This window comes from Lycorma delicatula, chromosome 4 (assembly GCF_047948215.1).
Source record: "Lycorma delicatula isolate Av1 chromosome 4, ASM4794821v1, whole genome shotgun sequence".
Lineage (NCBI taxonomy): Eukaryota > Metazoa > Arthropoda > Insecta > Hemiptera > Fulgoridae > Lycorma > Lycorma delicatula.
In genome coordinates this window covers 38,319,403-38,337,559 of record NC_134458.1, presented here as the reverse complement: position 1 = coordinate 38,337,559, position 18,157 = coordinate 38,319,403, and the positions used below count along the sequence as shown (strand labels likewise).

The window sequence follows — 18,157 nt, the reverse complement described above, 5'->3', positions numbered from 1 at the left end:
AAACATCAGCTACGTCCTTTAATCTATTATATTTTAATGCGAGTATATATGTCTTTTCTTACAATTTTTACCTTGTACGCTTCCTTTCAATACGAATGAAAAATTCAAAAAAGCTCAGTAATGTTTTATGGATTTCAAAATTTGGCCGTTCGACCTAGTTTTTCTTGAAACATTTGATAGCAGCGAAATTCTCCCTTCTGTAGATATGTCAAAAGACTTTCATCCTCCTGTTATTCGGTTTCGATCTCTATCGTTTTTCCGTTTTTGTTTTCTGATTACGTAACACTACGCAGTCTATAAATTAAAAAAATTCATTCTAACTTTAAAATCTATATTTGATTTTGAGAGTATTTTAAAATAAAATTTACCTAAATAATTTATTTTCTTCATAAAATCTCTCTTATCGGGATTATTCCCGATAATTCATAAAAATAAAACTATCAATTTTGGTTTCCTAAATTTTATTAAAAACCACAGCCGCTTTACACTGAAAAAGTCTTAATTTTCTATATTTTTTTAAAAATTGGTTAAAGAAGCTAAAAAAGTTTGTAAAACTTTTGTAGTTTATATAACAATAGACATATATCATTATATAAAATTATTTTATATAAAAGTTATAATAGTATATAATAGTTTATATAAAATAGAATTACAAACTCTCTGACCAAGATCGTTTTTGATAAAATCAGAAATACAACGTAGATAAAATTTAATTTATTAATTTTCGAACTATGCACACATATATATATATATATATATATTAAGATAAAACAATATAACTCAAGAAATTACTAATCATAAAAAGTTGAAAATTCATCGGATTATTGTACCATTATAATCTAAAATTCAACTATTTTTCAATGTCAGGGTTTATTTGTTTTATTCATTAAAAAAAAAACCTTTCTGAAAACAAGCGAACACAAAACTTTTATTTATTAGCGTCTTAAAATTCTGAAATATGTAAATATACCACTTTGTGTGTATTCAAATTTATACAAAAACGATTTTGAAAAAATACGGTGCGTTTTTCAGGTTATATGCGATTTTTATAAAAAAAAAAATTATGAAAATCGCAAGCAGGCATTTAAAATCTGTGCAAAAATACAATATTTTGAGCGAAAATAAACGGGTTTTTGGATTGCATTAAATTTTATTTTTTTTTTTACAAAAGTCCAGTTATGAGATTTAGCTGTCTTAAAAGGCAAAATTAAGAAATAAACTTTTTAAATAATCTTGCGAAAATTTTTCCCAGATGCTAAAAATTATGTACAAAAATAATGTATCGTGTACATCTCTACTATAAAATTTGATACGGTTTCTATAGATTAATATACTAAATTATCGCGAACGTACGAACCGTTTTTGAGAAAGGTTACTGCGAAATTTTGTAAAACCGTAGATCTACCTATAATGCTATTTTATTCGACTTAGGTTTGCTAATATGATATTAAAATTTTCATCAGAAAGTAAATCAGCTGTGTTAAAATTGTATTCGTGTCTAGGAAAAAGCTAAAATAACTATTTATACGCAATAACCTAACCTCTAATAAGACAAAAATAAACAGAAACAATTTGTAATTTTTCGGTGAAAAGTAAACAAACCTATAAAACCTTTTACAAAACACAATAAAAAAAATTAAAGGATGTAAGTTAGAGGTGAGTGAAAGTAATTTGAACGATTTCGGTTGCGGTGAATTTTTTTTTATCGTACGTTTAAATGAATTTTATGCGGTTCCTTGTGCAGGTTGTACGATTTTACTTTTTTATCGCCGAATCCGATCTTAAATCCCATAGAGAAAATTAGGCGGGTAATAACAGGATAACAGGGTCTACGGTATTAGAGAAAACCGTAAAACTGCGAGAAGTCTACACGTGTTAGTAAACACTGTAATATACGGTACATACTTATACGGTTAAGACTAAGCACTGCCACCGCAGCTTACACGTTAACGTTTAAACACGATTACTGTTCTGATTATTAAATATTCATTATGAACTGCGTGCGTTCTTTTTTCACTCTATTTGCAATTAAGCCCGCTAAAATAAACGATATGTTAAAGAAAAAGTGAAAAAAAATATATAAAAATTATTGAAAAAATCTCGGTATCACTGTATATGCGAGTAATATACTCAAACAGAAAAATAATAATTAATGTTATTATAAAAAGATAATTGCCGTCTTTTTAAAATAGCATAAATTATAACGGAGTGAAACAAAGATTATTCGGGTTCGCCGACTGATATCTTGAAATATTGCTTCTTAATAGACAAATAGTTCGTCGAAAATACTTACTGTTCAAAAATAATATCGCGAGCCATCAGCAGTTCGTATGCGATAAATTTAAAAAGCGTTAAAAGCAAAAGAGTTTTTAAAATTTCTCGTTGATTTATTAAAACTTGTATAGAGATTTTAACCTAAATAAAATAGTTCATTATAATTTTATAAGCGAAATAAGATCTTTTAATGAATATTACTGAAAGCGTTTTTAAAATCGATTGAAAACGTACTCTTTGTACGTTTTACGAATGAGTATTAGTATTTTACTCTTGGAGTATTCGATAGACCGACTTCTGTTAAATCGGTTTTCATAAAATTTTATAACTTACTTTAATAATACAAACTTGAAATCCTCGATTTATGCAACACTCCCGGTCACTGGAATACTTTCAAAATGACAGCGGCAATGGGGGGTGCTTAACACAGAAAAGAGCCTTTTTTCGCAATAATTTTCTTAAGATCGTCTAAAGACGTTTAAAACAGACGACAAACTTTAGTATTTTCTATGACGATAAAGATTTTATTTTAATCGGCGGGAGCGTTTCCGAGAAATTAAATGCTATTTCAACGGCTTTAAATGATAAAACTCGATCGATAAAAATAATTACATTTGATCGTTTAACAAAATTATTCGATCGATTTTTAACGATTATTTTTTTAAGATAAACTAAACAATCTTTAATTCTAGCGACATTACTTAATACAAAATTTTTACACCGCAGAGAAAAAATATCTCTCTAAGAGAATAAAATCAAAAAGGACCACCACCTCGATTTTACTAGAATTTGTAGTAAATTTTTAATAGATAAAAATTGCAAGTAGTCGCTTAGAATATAAAAAATGCTGTAACATTTCCCATGGTAATCGTCGATTAAAATTTCAAACGATTCCTTGAAACCGTTTTTTATAAATTTAAGTTTGGTACGATCGTTTTAAAAAAGAAATAAATCAAAATGGTGAAAACCAATCGCTTAACTTGAATCGTACAGGGAGAATATTCCATGGACCTCATTAAATTTTTATTTCAAACTCTTCTAGATTCGTGACTCGATTTCAACAAATGCATAAAATTGGCTGTGAAATGTGCTATGTCTACACATACAGATACTCGTAATAAGATCGTGTTCAGATTTCTAACGTTAAATCTTTGAAACCTCTCTATTTCTCACCGGTGAGGTCAGGTCCGCCCTAATGAATCGTTTTTAATCAGCGTACTCGAACATTAGAACTGTTCAAATATTAATGTATTTGTTTGTTTAAAATTATAAATAATGTACAAATGTAGATTATTTATACTTTTAACAATATAATTTCATACTGCCTAACACTTACTCCAAGTCGACGGATCTATTTCAGACGCGAACTTCTGAAATATGTACGTATATATATTAAAATTATGATCGATTTTGTACACTACCTGCTGTGTTAATATCGTTTCCTATAATCGATTTCAACATCTACTATAAACGATTGTCTTTTACTAAATAAATGTGTAAATTTACCTACTTTTAAAAACCCAGAATACCATGAACAGTGTTCGTGCTTGCCGTGTTTTCCAACACATATTAACATTTTATTTGTTTTTAACGGCTGAAAGACAAATCGATCGGCTTTTAACTAATATTTGATACTTAGAGACAAAAAAAACATGTAATTTGTGTAAACATAAAACTTAAGTAATTAAAAATTTGCGCAGTAGATTGAAATAGATCCGGTTAAAAAAAATGATACAATTTTAAGGTAATTTTTTAAATAAATTTTTACTTTAAAAATTACTATTTGAACAAGCTTTATGATTAATCGATTTAATAAAAGAAGTTATTTATTAATTGAGAATAACTGGTGAAACATCGATTACACATTTAATTAAATAATTAGTACTATGGAACAAACATTGTGTGTATATATATATATATATATATATATATATATATATATATATAAATAGCAGACCCGGCAATGCTTCGCTATTACTAGAATTGAGTATATATATATATATATATATATACAGAGTGTCCCATATAAAACGCAACCCATCAATCACTCATCCATGAAATTTCAAAAGTCAGGCTTACTCCATTACTCGTTACTGAAATGGACTAGTCCAACATCTGGACATCGCGGCGACGCAGTAGAACACTACCGATAGTAACAACAATGCAATCATAACGTTCAGTGTATTGCTAGAGACAAGATGGTGTTTTCGCTAGATAAACGTGTTTTCATTGTTGAGTCGTACTTCGGTACGAAATCAGTGGTTGCAGTGCAAGATTTGTTTCGCCATAAGTACCCAGATAAACCGGCTCCTAACAAAACATCAGTATTAAGGTTAGTTGAAAAATTTTGAGAGACCGGTTCTGTTAATAACAAGGAACACAAAAGATTTGCGTCAGTGTTGAATACAGGTACAGTCACTGAAATTAAAGACCGATTACTCGCCTCGCCAAATAAATCGATCAGACGTTTGTGTGCTGAAATTAATTTGTCTAAATCGACTGTTCATCGGGCGAACAAACAATTACAATTACGACCTTATCGCATTCAAACGATTCATCAACTTCTTGAGCCCGAGAAAGAAAAACGGCTACAATATTGTCAACGGTTCCGTCGATTTCTGCGTGAGGGAATTAATATTATGGATTCGTTATTTTTCACAGATGAAGCGCGGTTTCATTTGGATGGCTACGTAAACAGCCAAATCAGTAGAATTTGGAGTGCTGAAAATCCCCACGTTTATCACGAAAAACAATTACACCCGCAGAAGTCGGGCGTGTGGTGCGCGATATCGTGGAAGAAAATAATCGGTCCTATTTATTTCGAGTACACCATTAATGCAGAACGATATCAGGATATTTTATTTCAGTTCATCGCGCTCTTGGAAGAGGAAGACAGACACTGCTGGCTACAACATGACAGTGCGACATCGCACTACGCAGGTTCGACTTCTGATTTCGTTGAGGAATTCTTTGGTAATCGTGTTATCGGTCGAAGCTTGTGGCCACCAAGATCTACAGATTTGACTGCGGCGGATATTTTTCTACGGGGTTAACCTGAAAGAAAAAGCCTACAGCAACAAACCACGAACACTTGAAGATTGAAAGTCAATATTGAATAAGCTGTATTAAATATCCAGCCACAAACTTTGAAAAAAGTTGCAAGAAACACTGTAATAAGAAGTAAAGCTTGTATTCAAGAAGATGGCGGCCACTTCCAACATTTACTCTAAATGTAAGGTATGGATGGTAATAATAAAAATTACATTTACATTTACACATGCCTTTTTATTATTTTAATATCTACCAATATATGGTTGGGTTGCGTTTTATATGGGACACTCTGTATATGGATTAAATGAACACAATTGAAAGTTTTATAAAACATTAAAAAATGAACATTTAACCTTTCCCTTTTACCCTTTCTCCCTTTCCCCTTTTCTATTTCCCTCTTTCCTTTTCCCCATGTTCATTTTCACCACACCCTTTCCCTTTCTCCATTTCCCCCTTCCCTTTCATTCCCCATTATCTTTCCCCTACTCCATTTCCCCCTCTTTTCTCATTTCCCCTTTTCTTCTTTCTCCTTTCCCTTCATATTTCCTTTTCCCCGTTTTTCTCTTTTCTCTTTATTAGTTTTTTCATTTTCCCCTTCTTACCTTTTATCTTTTTCAATTTTTCCCCTTTCCGATTTTTCCCGCTCTCCTTTCCCCCTCCCCCCGCGTTTAAATCGGTCCAGCAGTTTTTTATTCTGTAGCGGATACACATATCGGAAACCCTGAAATGGAATCGTAAAATATTTACTATGTCGTGTGTTGCTTTTACGTCCAACAGATGCTGCTTTTCAAAAACTGTATGTTTTTACCTGTCACAGGTGTGACATCTTAGGTATATAAAAACTTGCGCGTATTCGAATGCAACGTTGTGTCAATTTCAAAGAAATCGGTGAAGAACTTTCGGTGATTCAAGATTTTGAACAAACGAACATTTACATTTATATATATATATTTTTTTTTGGGCGAGCGCGCGTGTGCTTTTAAATTCATAAAAAAAATATAAGTCTAGAAATACTGAATTTATGTAGATGAGAATATTAAATTCAATCTGAATTCTCCGATTTCTAGAGATCAGCTTCGTAAATAAGTTTTATAAAAATTAGAAGTAAAAGAAAATAAGGATATCATTATTTTTAGTTCATTACCGGTAATGTAAATATTAATGCCCTAATCCAGTGGTTCCCAAATTTTTCCAAGTCGCGGCGCCCTTTCCGAGTTGAGGCTCCCTTTTTCAATTTAAATTTTTTCCTTGGCGCCCTACCCTAAGTAAAAGTATGACTAGTCGTAAGTAAGAGATAAAAATAAATAAAACTCATGTATCTTAATTTTTTTTTTACTTTATTAACATTAAATTAATAATTATAAATGTGTTGGTTCAATTAATTATGAAGCTCTTATAATATTTCGCGGCGCCCCTGTGAAGAGGACAGTTTGGGAATCACTGTCCTAGTCGATAACGCTGCAAGATTTAATAAATATAACTGCAGTCGTCACTATGAATCCGAAGTAGGTAATTCGGTCGTAGTTTTTTAACAGAAACATTTTTTCGATACGTAGAGAAAAGTACGATTACTGGAAAGATAGTTTATCGTAAAGCAGGGAAAACTTTGGGCAAATAAATCCTACTTTAAAGAGATACTAACAGATTAAAGGAAAGTGTAATTTTTACCTTAAAAATAAAATTAAGAGCAGATAAGTGCGATACTAACGCGTGAATCGAACGTACACGCTACTATAATTTACTAAGGGAGTAGAATCCGTGGTGGACCGGTTCGGTTTTGGAATGTCACGGTTATAAGAAAGGCCATTCCTGACCACCAGGGTTAATTTTGGAAGGTAGCTTGAAGAAGATTAAAGCCTCTTACATGACATTCGTAGGTCTGAAAAAAACATTAGATAATGCGGCATGGAATAACATTGTTTTTCAAATTAAAAATTTGTTTACCATCGAATATTTTTATTAGACCGTAATTTAGGGAAAGAATGCTTATATAACTCGTATCATGAGCGATCATAGGCTTATAACCTATGATATTGCTTACGGAGGCGGTCTAAGAGCACCAGATTCAGGTCGCTATAACCTAAGGGGCCTGGACCGACACAGGCTGAGGAGTGTATGCGATGCTGCCTTACAGGGATTGCAGTGGCGCATGGAGAGTAGTGAGGAGGTGGAATTAATGGCGGAGCAAATCGGCCGGGTCATCAAGACTAGCTGTGATGTGGTCCTACGGCGGCCTAAGCCAATGGATGGACCCATCATAAACAGCCAGTCCGCTGATCTTAGCGTGCCTGGAGCCGTCATGACCCCTTCTTCCGGGGAGGCGTCTGTGGAACGCAGACGGAGGCCCGGTAAGAAATAGTGGTCCTCTGACCTTAGCGTGCTGCGCGCAAGAGTGAGGTCCGCGAGGATAAGGTACCAGCGCTGCCCCCTAACGGGGACCATCGTCAACCACGTGCTTCAGATCTACCGGCGTGCCCGTGATGAATACGTTCACGCCATCAAGGAAGCCAAACTCAAGTTTTAGAAAGACTCCATGCGCGAGTTGCAACGCGATCCCTGGCAGCTCGCAAAGACTTGTTACAAGCCGAAGCCATTGCACGTGTTATCCAGTGTTCGGTGCGGGTTTTGTGGTCGTGACCATACATTAACATCTGTGGCGACCTACCAGGCGTTCCTGGATACTCTGTTTCCAGATACTCCGGAGGGTGAAGCGGAAATCGGCGTTAGGGCGGGCGAAACACCATTCCCTGGCGTTCGGGCCGTGGAACCCGAAGATATAGACCGAGTGGTTTCTCAAATGACATTGAAGAAAGCACCGGGGATTGACCAACTTGACCCGGATATTTTTTACCATCTGCTGCCTGTCATAAGAGAGCCGCTTGGCAGACTGTTCTCGGGGTGACTTAGCTGGGGCTGCTTTCCAGCTTGCTGGAAGGTGGCTTTGGTGAGGCTGCTCTTAAAACCTGGAAAGGATCCTGGTGAGGTCAGCAGTTATCGGCCCATCAGCCTCTTGCCGGTCCTCGGAAAGTTGCTGGAAAGGCTGGTTGTGGAACGGCTCTGGGAAAACATCGATATGAACTGTTTTCTAAATCGAGGCCAATATGGCTTCATGAAAGGAGTTGGCACCGAGGAATGCATCTTAAATGCTCTTGCTGAGGTGGAAAGCGCCGACTGCAAATACATTTTGGCAATATTTATTGACATAGGGGCAGCAATTCCTTCCTTGTGTTGGAGTTCTGTTCTCTATGAATTGGAACGCCGCAATGCTCCCGAAGCCCTGCAGGCCGTGGTAAGAGACTATTTGTCTAACCGCACGGCTCTGTTTAAGGATGTGCACGTAGTTGTGGAAAAATCTGTCACCAGGGGAAGCCCTCAGGGTTCCGTTCTCGGTCCCCTGCTGTGGAACCTGGTGTTTGATGGATTTCCGGGCTTGACATTCCCAGAAGGGGTCACGGCCTAGGCTTTCGCCGATGACTGTCTCCTTTTAGTTCGTGGTAATTCACGACCGCAGCTAGTGAATAGGGCGCAGGCTGCTTTATCAACCGCCGAGGGCTGGATGGACATGCAAAATTTAAAGATTTCTGTGCCCAAGACGAAGTTTGTGCTTCTGAAGGGTACAGACAAATTATCAAGAAGTCGTAACCCTCACATTAAGTATAAAGGCTGTGTAATCAGTCGAGTAAGGGTTCATAAGTACCTAGGTATTTTGTTTCATGACAAGTTGCTTTTTAGTAACCACATTAAGCAAGTTGCGGCGGACGCCGTCTCTGTGATGCACAAACTTAGAAGGATGCTCGGAAGGATTACGGACTGCCGGGCCGTCAAATGGACTTGGTGTACCGAGGTGTCTTCGAGAGCATGATCGCATACGCGGCGCCAATTTGGGCGCATAGGTTGGATAGAAATAGATCACTGCTTCAAAATTTAAGGAGTGCCCAGCGCAGAGCCTTGATAGTATGCACTGGTGTTTTTAAAACAACCTTCTACGAGGCTACCACCGTATTGGGAAAGGCTCTCCCAATCGATTTAGTGGTGAAAGTTCGGGCAGCCATATGGAAGCTGCGAAGAGGTCGGGAAGCCGAGGCATTTGGGATGCGGTTTCGAGCCGGGCTAGAACCAGAGCGGAACGGCAATCACAATGCACCGGATCTAAATTTCGTTCAGTTGCCCATTTCCCGCCTGCGGAAGAGGCTATGGAGACTCGCGATGGAGGCATGGCAGCTTGAATGGCACACCACGACTAAGGGAAGATTGGGGGAAAACTGGCCGCTCATAAACGGCGTCAGTGTGGCGAGAGCCGCATTGTCGGATCGTGTGGGAGTTCCTCGATGAGGTTGCGATGTTCAACCGTCATCACTAGAGTTTTTTTTTAATCAATCTGGGTTATTACTGATTCCTACAGCGCCGCTGCGAAAAGTTTTTTCTGAGATGATGGCTGGCCACCAGCCAGATACAAGCTCCAAGCGCTTTAAATGGTGGACAGGCACTAGCTGGCATACAGCGACCAAGGCTTGACAGCTTAAATTGTTGTCTTTTATTAACTTTTATTTTAGTTTATTTGACTTAGTAATTAGTAACAAGGGGTGCGCCTCCCCGATTTAGATTAGTTTGACAAGTGAGCGGTTGGGACACATAAGTGGGTGGTGAATAGCACCCTGCTTAATCCGCTCACGCTGATAGGTAGCTCACTAGGAGCTTTTAGGAACGAGGTCGCTACAATGTTTTAGAGGCACAGTAGCCGTATCTTGGCACTGACATTTGGTCTATGCTCTAGGGCGACCTAATGGGGTGGTGGCGGGAGAAATGCCAGTTAACCAATATATAACTCGTATAATCTGATCGGGAATCTTGTAGCGGTTACAATACTAGGAAATGAATTACGGCAATGGCTGAGTCAGGGAGTGAGACAAGGATGTAAACTGTCCTCGCCACATTCAAAGCAGCATGTAGAAGAAGCTAACTGAAGAATGAATTTGAGAGCGGAGTGAAAATCATTGTAAAACAAAGATAATGAAATGAGAGAAAAAGAAAGATAATCGGGTACTAAACATTAAGATAGATGAACATAATAAACAAGAAGTCACAAAATTTTGTTACGAAGGTAATGAAATCACAAGACAATCGAAATAGGGTAAAGTCAAAAGCCGCGACCGGCACAAGCGGTTACTTTCAGAAATGTAACTTTGACTGGTTCTTCTTGTACCTCAGGGGTGTTTTCATCGTTTACAGCTATATAGAAGACCGGGACAGAAAATGTATAATCACAAATTATTGCCCCCTTTTTTGTAAGAAATGGTGCCTACATTTCGTTTACTTGTAATATTTCACAATGCGTTTACATGAAGTAATTATGCCGCATAGGCTAAGCTTATGTTTCGACATGAAATGTTCTTAATCTGTAGCGACTCAATAAGTGTATTTACAAATAAGATTAAACTTGAAAAAAAAAAATATATAAATAAAACAGTGAAATAAAGTTATTCTTAAAAAATTAATTAAATTTAAATGATAGCTCTAAACGCAGGTTTATAGAACATTAATCAAATATTTTTTCACGAATAGTTACAAAAAAAAGAAGTAAAACAATACAAATTTCTCGTATTAACATAGGAAAAATAAAAAGGGAATATATTTATATATACATTTCGTTGCATCAATAACTTTGTTTAATCTTCGAGTTTAGAAATCATATACAAGAATATGATTAATAAGTGACATGGGATATAACGACATATCGGATATAGTGACAAAATATTTGTCTCTTGGTTGGTTCGGTATGCTGTTAGTACATAAATACAATACGCATATTGTTTATAATTACATCGGTTATCGGTTATCGGTTATTATGACTTATTTTTTCTACTGCAATGCAACATTTTATCGCTTATAATGATGGACGGAAGTGACTCGTCAGTAACGAAGTATATCTACATTATAGCTACAGAAATATTTTGACGGTTAAAATGAGTAACCTTTTCCCTTTTACCTGCATATGTACTATAGTTCTTGTTTTTATTATCTTCCTCATGTACCAGATTATTGCAAACTAAAGCAGTCACATTCAGTTGTTATGAATCTTTTGCTGTGAGCGTATTATATCGTGCCGGTACAGTATTCTATTTTGCGTATCCTGTGTAATTCATTTAATAGTGTTTTAACTATGACTTCGCGAAAAACATTCACCATAGAGGAAAATGAGCACATTATCTGGTGGTTAGAGATTGTTGAAACTAATAAGGACATCGCCCAAGAATTTTGCGTAGGTCATTGGACAACATCGGTGATAAGGAAGAACCGTGAAAAAATTAAGAAAAAAATTGAAAAAATTACGGTCTAATCAACATAATAATGTAGAACAAGCGCTGTTAAAATGGTTTAAATACGAGAGGGCTAGTGATATCCCTAATAGCGGCCCTATATTGCAAATTAAGGCGAACGATTTTTCTAAAAAATTCGGTAAACCACGGGAAATAACTTCAGCTTGGATACAACGGCTCCGTCAGCGTCACGATATTGTGTCTGGAAGAATAAGCGGCGAGGTCGCAGCAGCTCCAACCGGTGTGTCAGAAAAATGGCAGAAACCATTTGGCCAAAATTAAAAGAGGGCTATTCGGACGCAAAAAATCTATAATTCTGATAAATCCGATCCTTTTTTAAGCTGACGCCACAAAGAACCTTTCGGTTTAAAGGTGAAACGTGTTCGGAGGAAAAATTATCAAAAGAAAGACTAACAGTACTAATTGCTACAAATATGACTGGAACTGACAAAAAAACTTCTGGTTATAGGGAAAAGTGCTAAACCCCGACGTTTTAAAAATTTGAAATCGCTTCCTGTTAGGTACGAAAGTAACAAGAAAGCTTGGATGACAAGTGATATCTTTACGTCTTGGCTACGAAAATGGGACCGTGAATTAAAGATTGAAAATGACAAAATATTGCTGCTCAATGACAACTGTCGGGCTCATCCACACGTGAAAATCTTTGGAGTATAAAGTTATTGTTCCTACCACCAAAACAACAGCAGTCTTACAGCCCTTAAATCAAGTCGGTAAAAGTTCACTACAAAAAACACCTAATTTTACAAACGATACAAGATTTGATCAAAAAAAGGAAACAAATAACTATTCTGGATGCATTAAATATATTAGAAAGATCATGAAATGAGTTTCTCCACTGACTGTAAAAAATCGCTTTCGACATGCAGAATTTTTACTACAGGCTGGCGAAATTACTGACGTCTCATGCGAAGAAGAATCTTTAACTGAATGGGGCAATAGTCTGCAAAACCAATCGATGTCAAATGCATTGTTTGAAGGTTATCAAGAGGTTGAGAAAGATTTAGAAACGCGTGAAACTGTAGCAGATGATGATGTAGCGGCTTCGGTACTAGCAGAAATAGATGGGGACGTAGATAATGACAACGAAGGTAACGATGAAGACATCAACCCGCCAAATCTTCCAGAAGTTTTAGCGGCAATAAAAACCGTTTGTCGGTTTTTCAGTTTTACAGAAATTGCTAATGGAGAATCAAAGAGTGTTTGTTTTGATTTACAAAAGAACTTTCAAAAACAAAGCAAACAAAGCAAAATAACCGACTTTTTGTAGAAAAAGTAATTTTTACAATTTTTCTCTATCTTCTTTTACTCTATTGTGTTTGTTATTTATTATAGTATGTTTTTGTTTTTTTATATTATTTTTTACGGAAATAAATTATTTTATTGTATTGCAATACCCGTGTAGATAGCATATTAAAATATTACCACTAAGCTACCTAAACTTCGGGTATTGCGACTATCGGTTATAATGACCTAAAATCGTCGTCGGTTCCTTGGAGATGACTATAAACGATATTTACTGTATATATATATATATATATATATATATATATATATATATATATATATATATATATATATATGAGTACTCTCGTATTTATTGTTTTATTTTTTTTTTCACTTAAATCTACCACTGAAGTTAAGTACGCTAAAACAACACAGAAACATTTGGACTTTAATTTAAGTTAAAAAAAGACACACACACACACAGTAGTGAAAAAAAATCGTGTTCTAGGCCCAATAGAAGCCCACATATGCCTACACATGCACGGATGCAGAACTTTTAACTTCATTTTTCAACAAAATATTTCAAGTTTTCCAAGTTAGCAATAATTTCCCTCTGTATTTACAAGTCGAGAATGTAATAAATAGATTACAATCTTAATAAATAGATTAGTAAAAAAATAATTTATAAACGTTATAAAACAATCCATACGCAATATGAACGGATTAAGTAAATTGATAATGATAACGAAAGGAATAAAATTAAACATAAAAAGTCATCGCCTCAAAAACAAAGAAAAACTTAGCAGAATTATTCTACTGTTGCGGCAAGAGGACAAAACCATTTAACAAATCTTTCTAATTTAAAGAGAGTAGTATTTAAAATAAACAACAATAATCTTTGTTTAGATTAAGCATTTTAAATACATTTTTTCTGAATTCATAAATTAGGTAATATTTTTATTTTTTTGAAATTTGTTTCGAGTAATATCTATTTACAATAGTGTACGTTTCTGTGCATTTTTTCATTATAAAAGTAAAAGTCAGATTTATACAAACTTACTCGATTAAACCGGAGTTAATTTCTAAAATAATGTTTTTATATAATACTTAAATGATATTAATGTATCGCTACATACATTACCTGGAACAGAATCGCTAACACTGAAAACAGCCGAAAAATCAGCCGACAATTTTTTATCGTTAGACAACCGTGAATATGATTGTTAATCTTATTGTATAAAAGAATAAAGTTAAATAAAAAATTTAATCGATTCCTATATAAATAAGAAGTTAAACTACCAATCGGTTAGAAAGTAGTACCGATAGGTTAATTTTGAAAATTAAAAAAAGATTTATATGTAATTTTATAATTATTAAACTTTCTATAATTGTCGAATAACATACAATAAAAACAATAACGATTGTGGGATTTCATTAATCGGACGGTCGATAAAAAGAACCTTATAATATTTTTTATTACAAAAAAAAGCCTTTCCGAGTAAAAATGTAAAAAAATTATGGTTTGAATTTACGAGGGATATCTCTAAAGTAAAGACCGCTGGGAAATTTCTTTCCTTAAGGTTGGCGAACCTGTGTCGTTCATGACCACACTAGTAACGTACACGCTGCATTGTTGTCTGTAAGTTGTCGCGTTGTAGTACCTTTGCATACATGTGAGTTATTACGTTATAAAATGAATAGGAAAATCGATGTTGCCGCCGACTGTGAAATACGTGGAGTCACACGTTTTTTAAACCATCAAAACGTTAAGCCGGCTGAAATTCATAGGCAGTTGGTTGCTGTGTACAGTGATAATGTAATGAATGAAAGAAACGTCCGAAAATGGTGTGAAAGGTCTAGAAATAACAGAATTAATGTGCCCGATGAAGAACGTTCGGGGAGGTCCTCGATAATCACCGAGGACTTGTTGAAACGCGTCGATGATGAAATCAGAAAAGATCGTCGCTCAACGATTTCCGACCTGGCCCTTCTTTTTCCTGATGTTTCAAGAGCTGTTATCGGTCGCATTGTTCATGAAAATTTAGGCTTCAGAAAGGTTTGTGCTCGTTGGGTGCCGCACGTCTTAACGGAACTTCACAAAAAATCCGAATGGGATCTCTGCTTTGGAATTTTCGATGCGCTACACAGAAGAACGTGATGACTCCCTTAATTCAACTGTTACCGGCGATGAAACGTGGATTTCGTATTACACGCCAGAAAGAAAACGGCAGTCAAGTGAATGGCGTCATCCTCAATCACCAACCAGACCGACAAAGGTCAAGCCACAGTCATTTGGATGCAAACTGATGGCCACAGTCTTTTGGGATCGGTTTCGGATACTGGTGATTGATTTCATGCCACGTGGAATGACTATAAATACAGAAGCCTACTGCGAAACTTTACGTAAGTTACGGCGTTCCATTCAAAATCGGTGACGTGGCGGCTGACCGACGGCGTCGTCCTGCTAGACGATAATGCACGTCACAAGTTGGGGGTCCGACACATCATTTACTAAGAACATTTGGATGGTAAATTTACGATCACCCACCATATAGTCCGGACTTAGCTCCTTCTGATTACCATTCGTTTGGGAAATTGCAAGAATTTTTGAGTGGTAAGCGCTTCGCGGTTGACGACGAACTTAAAAATGCTGTTAATCAGTGGCTAAAAGGACTGGCGGTAGAAGAATACAACGAGGGTATGTTGAAGCTGGAGTATCGCTACGATAAATGCCTTATATAGTTTACGATATATGTCTATATAGTCTAAGAGAAATAAAAAAATATTTATAAAGTTTTCAGAATAAAGTTTTTTACAATGAAACTGTCTTTACTTTAGAGATAACTTCTCGTATAAAGTAACGAACTGTATAATATCCTTACATTACGAAAATAAACAACAATATCTCATTAAATTGCTGTGAAAATTATTGCAGACTTTTTTTTCACTTTGATGTCATCGTCATTTATATCTTAATAATTTCGTTACGCTTACGGACTACTAAAGAAAACACAAACAGTACGATGAGTTGTGTTTTATTTTGTTACTAGCGGACCCGGCAGTGCTTCCCAATTGCTAGATTTGAGTATATATATACATTAAATGAACAAAATTGAAAGATTGATAAAACATTAACAAAATGAACACTACGGAACTTCACAATATTTAACCTTTCCCTTTTACCCTTTCTCCCTTTCCTTTTCCTCATTTCCTTTCCCCATTTCCCATTACCTTTCCCCATTTTCATTTTGACATATTCATTTCCTCCATTTTCATTTCCCCTTTCCCCATTTCCCCTATTTACTCCTCCCTACCCTTTCATTCTCCCTGTTATCTTTTCCCTACCCATTTACTTTTCCCGTTTTTTCCCTTTTCCCCTTCTTTCCTTTTACCTTTTCCGATTTTCCCTTTCTCCCTGCGCGTAAATCGGTCCAGCAATTTTTTAGTCTATAGCGGACATACATATCGGAAACGTTGAAATGGAATCGTAAAATATTTAGTATAGCGTGGGTTGCTTTTACATCCAACATATAGCGCTGTTTTAAATCAAAAGCACCTGTTTTGTCATAAAAAAACACCTGCTTTCAAAAAAAGCATGTTTTGACATCTTAAGTATATAAATAGTAGGTATATAAAAACACGCGTGTTCGAATGCAACATTATGTCAAAGTTTCAAAGCAATCGGTGAAGAAGTATCGGAGATTTAAGATTTTGAACAAACGAACATTTACATTTTTATTTATATAGATTATTGAAACGAAAACTGAGATAATCGATTCGGTAATGTAAAATCGATTGTTCTCTAGTAAAAACGTATCACATCGGGAAATTTACACGATATCGGTTATAAAAAAAATAATACTATTATCGAACGCTTCTAAATTTGATTCTTCTATGCTCTAAAATAGGGAAAAATACTCGAAACAGCAAACTTCTTAAAATTCATATGTATGTGATGTTTTGTGAACGAAGTTTAGGAAAACAAATTTTTTTATGTTTATCGTGTGAAAAAGTCTCTTGAAATCGAAGAAAAATTAGACCGCCTAAAAGCTAGTGCCGTGCACAAAATCAGTATGAAAAAAATATTTCTTACGTATAAGAGGGTAAGATAACTTGAAACCCCAGGAAAAGGTAGTTTACTGTGTGAGAAATATTTTCACGATTTATTTATAAAGTAGGACATACTGTAGACTATGTCTCTATGTTTATAAAGCAGATTAAATCGATATGTTTCGAAGGCCATTACGATGTAAATTCTTAGCGTCGAAAAATATAATTTAAAACCTGTTGCTGCAGAAAACCGCATAGCTGTTCAAGAATAACAAGCGTCCCCTTCGCGGCTTATCGTGATAAGTAAGAAGCGAACCGGTGTCGCGTTGCTTTCTTCATCGAACCGAATATACAGCCGCGTATCATGCCGGACATCTTGAAAGGCATATGATATTCAACACTAAGAGCGACCTCTTCAGTCTGTTTAAAATCAGTACGGCAGTACGGTGAAACTATTATACTCAGAGAAATCAGTCCTGACCGATAGCGGTTCAGATACTCTACAAGCATCACAATCATATAAAAGAGCGAAGCAGGTAGTGTACAACAAAAAATGTACCGCTTTCTGTCGGGAAACAATTTATACCGCCAAACAAAAGAGAAATTTATAAATTATTTGCAGTAAGGGTAGAATCAAGATTATATTTTTAAATTCGTTTTGTGCAACTTATTTGTTAAAATTTCCAACAGAAAATTACATCAAACCATCAGTACCGTATGTTATCTAGTCGAATATCGATAAGCGCAACAGATAGATTATTACAACTTTGTCCGTACTTTGCGCTGATTACTTCCGATTAAGAACACTTCCAATTAATTCTCTTATTTAAAATAAGTCTTACTTTATTACGTTTAAACTTCACCGTTTAAAAAGAGGTTTTTTCCCTGAACATCACAGTGTTAGAGAAAAGATTTGATATATACAGAAAAAATTTGTATAATGGGAGATGAAGTTTTACAGGCTAATGCTATCGTAAAACTTATCTATTTTTATGAACACAAAAATAATCACAAAAACTTTTGTAAGCAGAAAAAGTACAACAAAAATAGATGAATAATTAACAATAACTGCTTATAAGATCATTTAGTTATATCAGAGTGAATGATACCTTCGTTAACTAAATTAAAAAAATACGTTTAATTATTTTTTTTTAAGTTGGCCCTCTAAAATAATTTGTGGGTTTTTTATATTTCGTTTCAAAAATTAATCAAAAACTATG

The 18,157-nt window shown here is 35.2% G+C and overlaps 1 protein-coding gene across 7 annotated transcripts in view; it reads right to left on the bottom strand.

The window, feature by feature from the left end:
- Positions 1-18,157, bottom strand: part of LOC142323287 (T-box transcription factor TBX1-like) — a 96,327-nt gene that overhangs the window by 50,477 nt on the left and 27,693 nt on the right. The gene's annotated exons all lie outside the window — the stretch shown is intronic.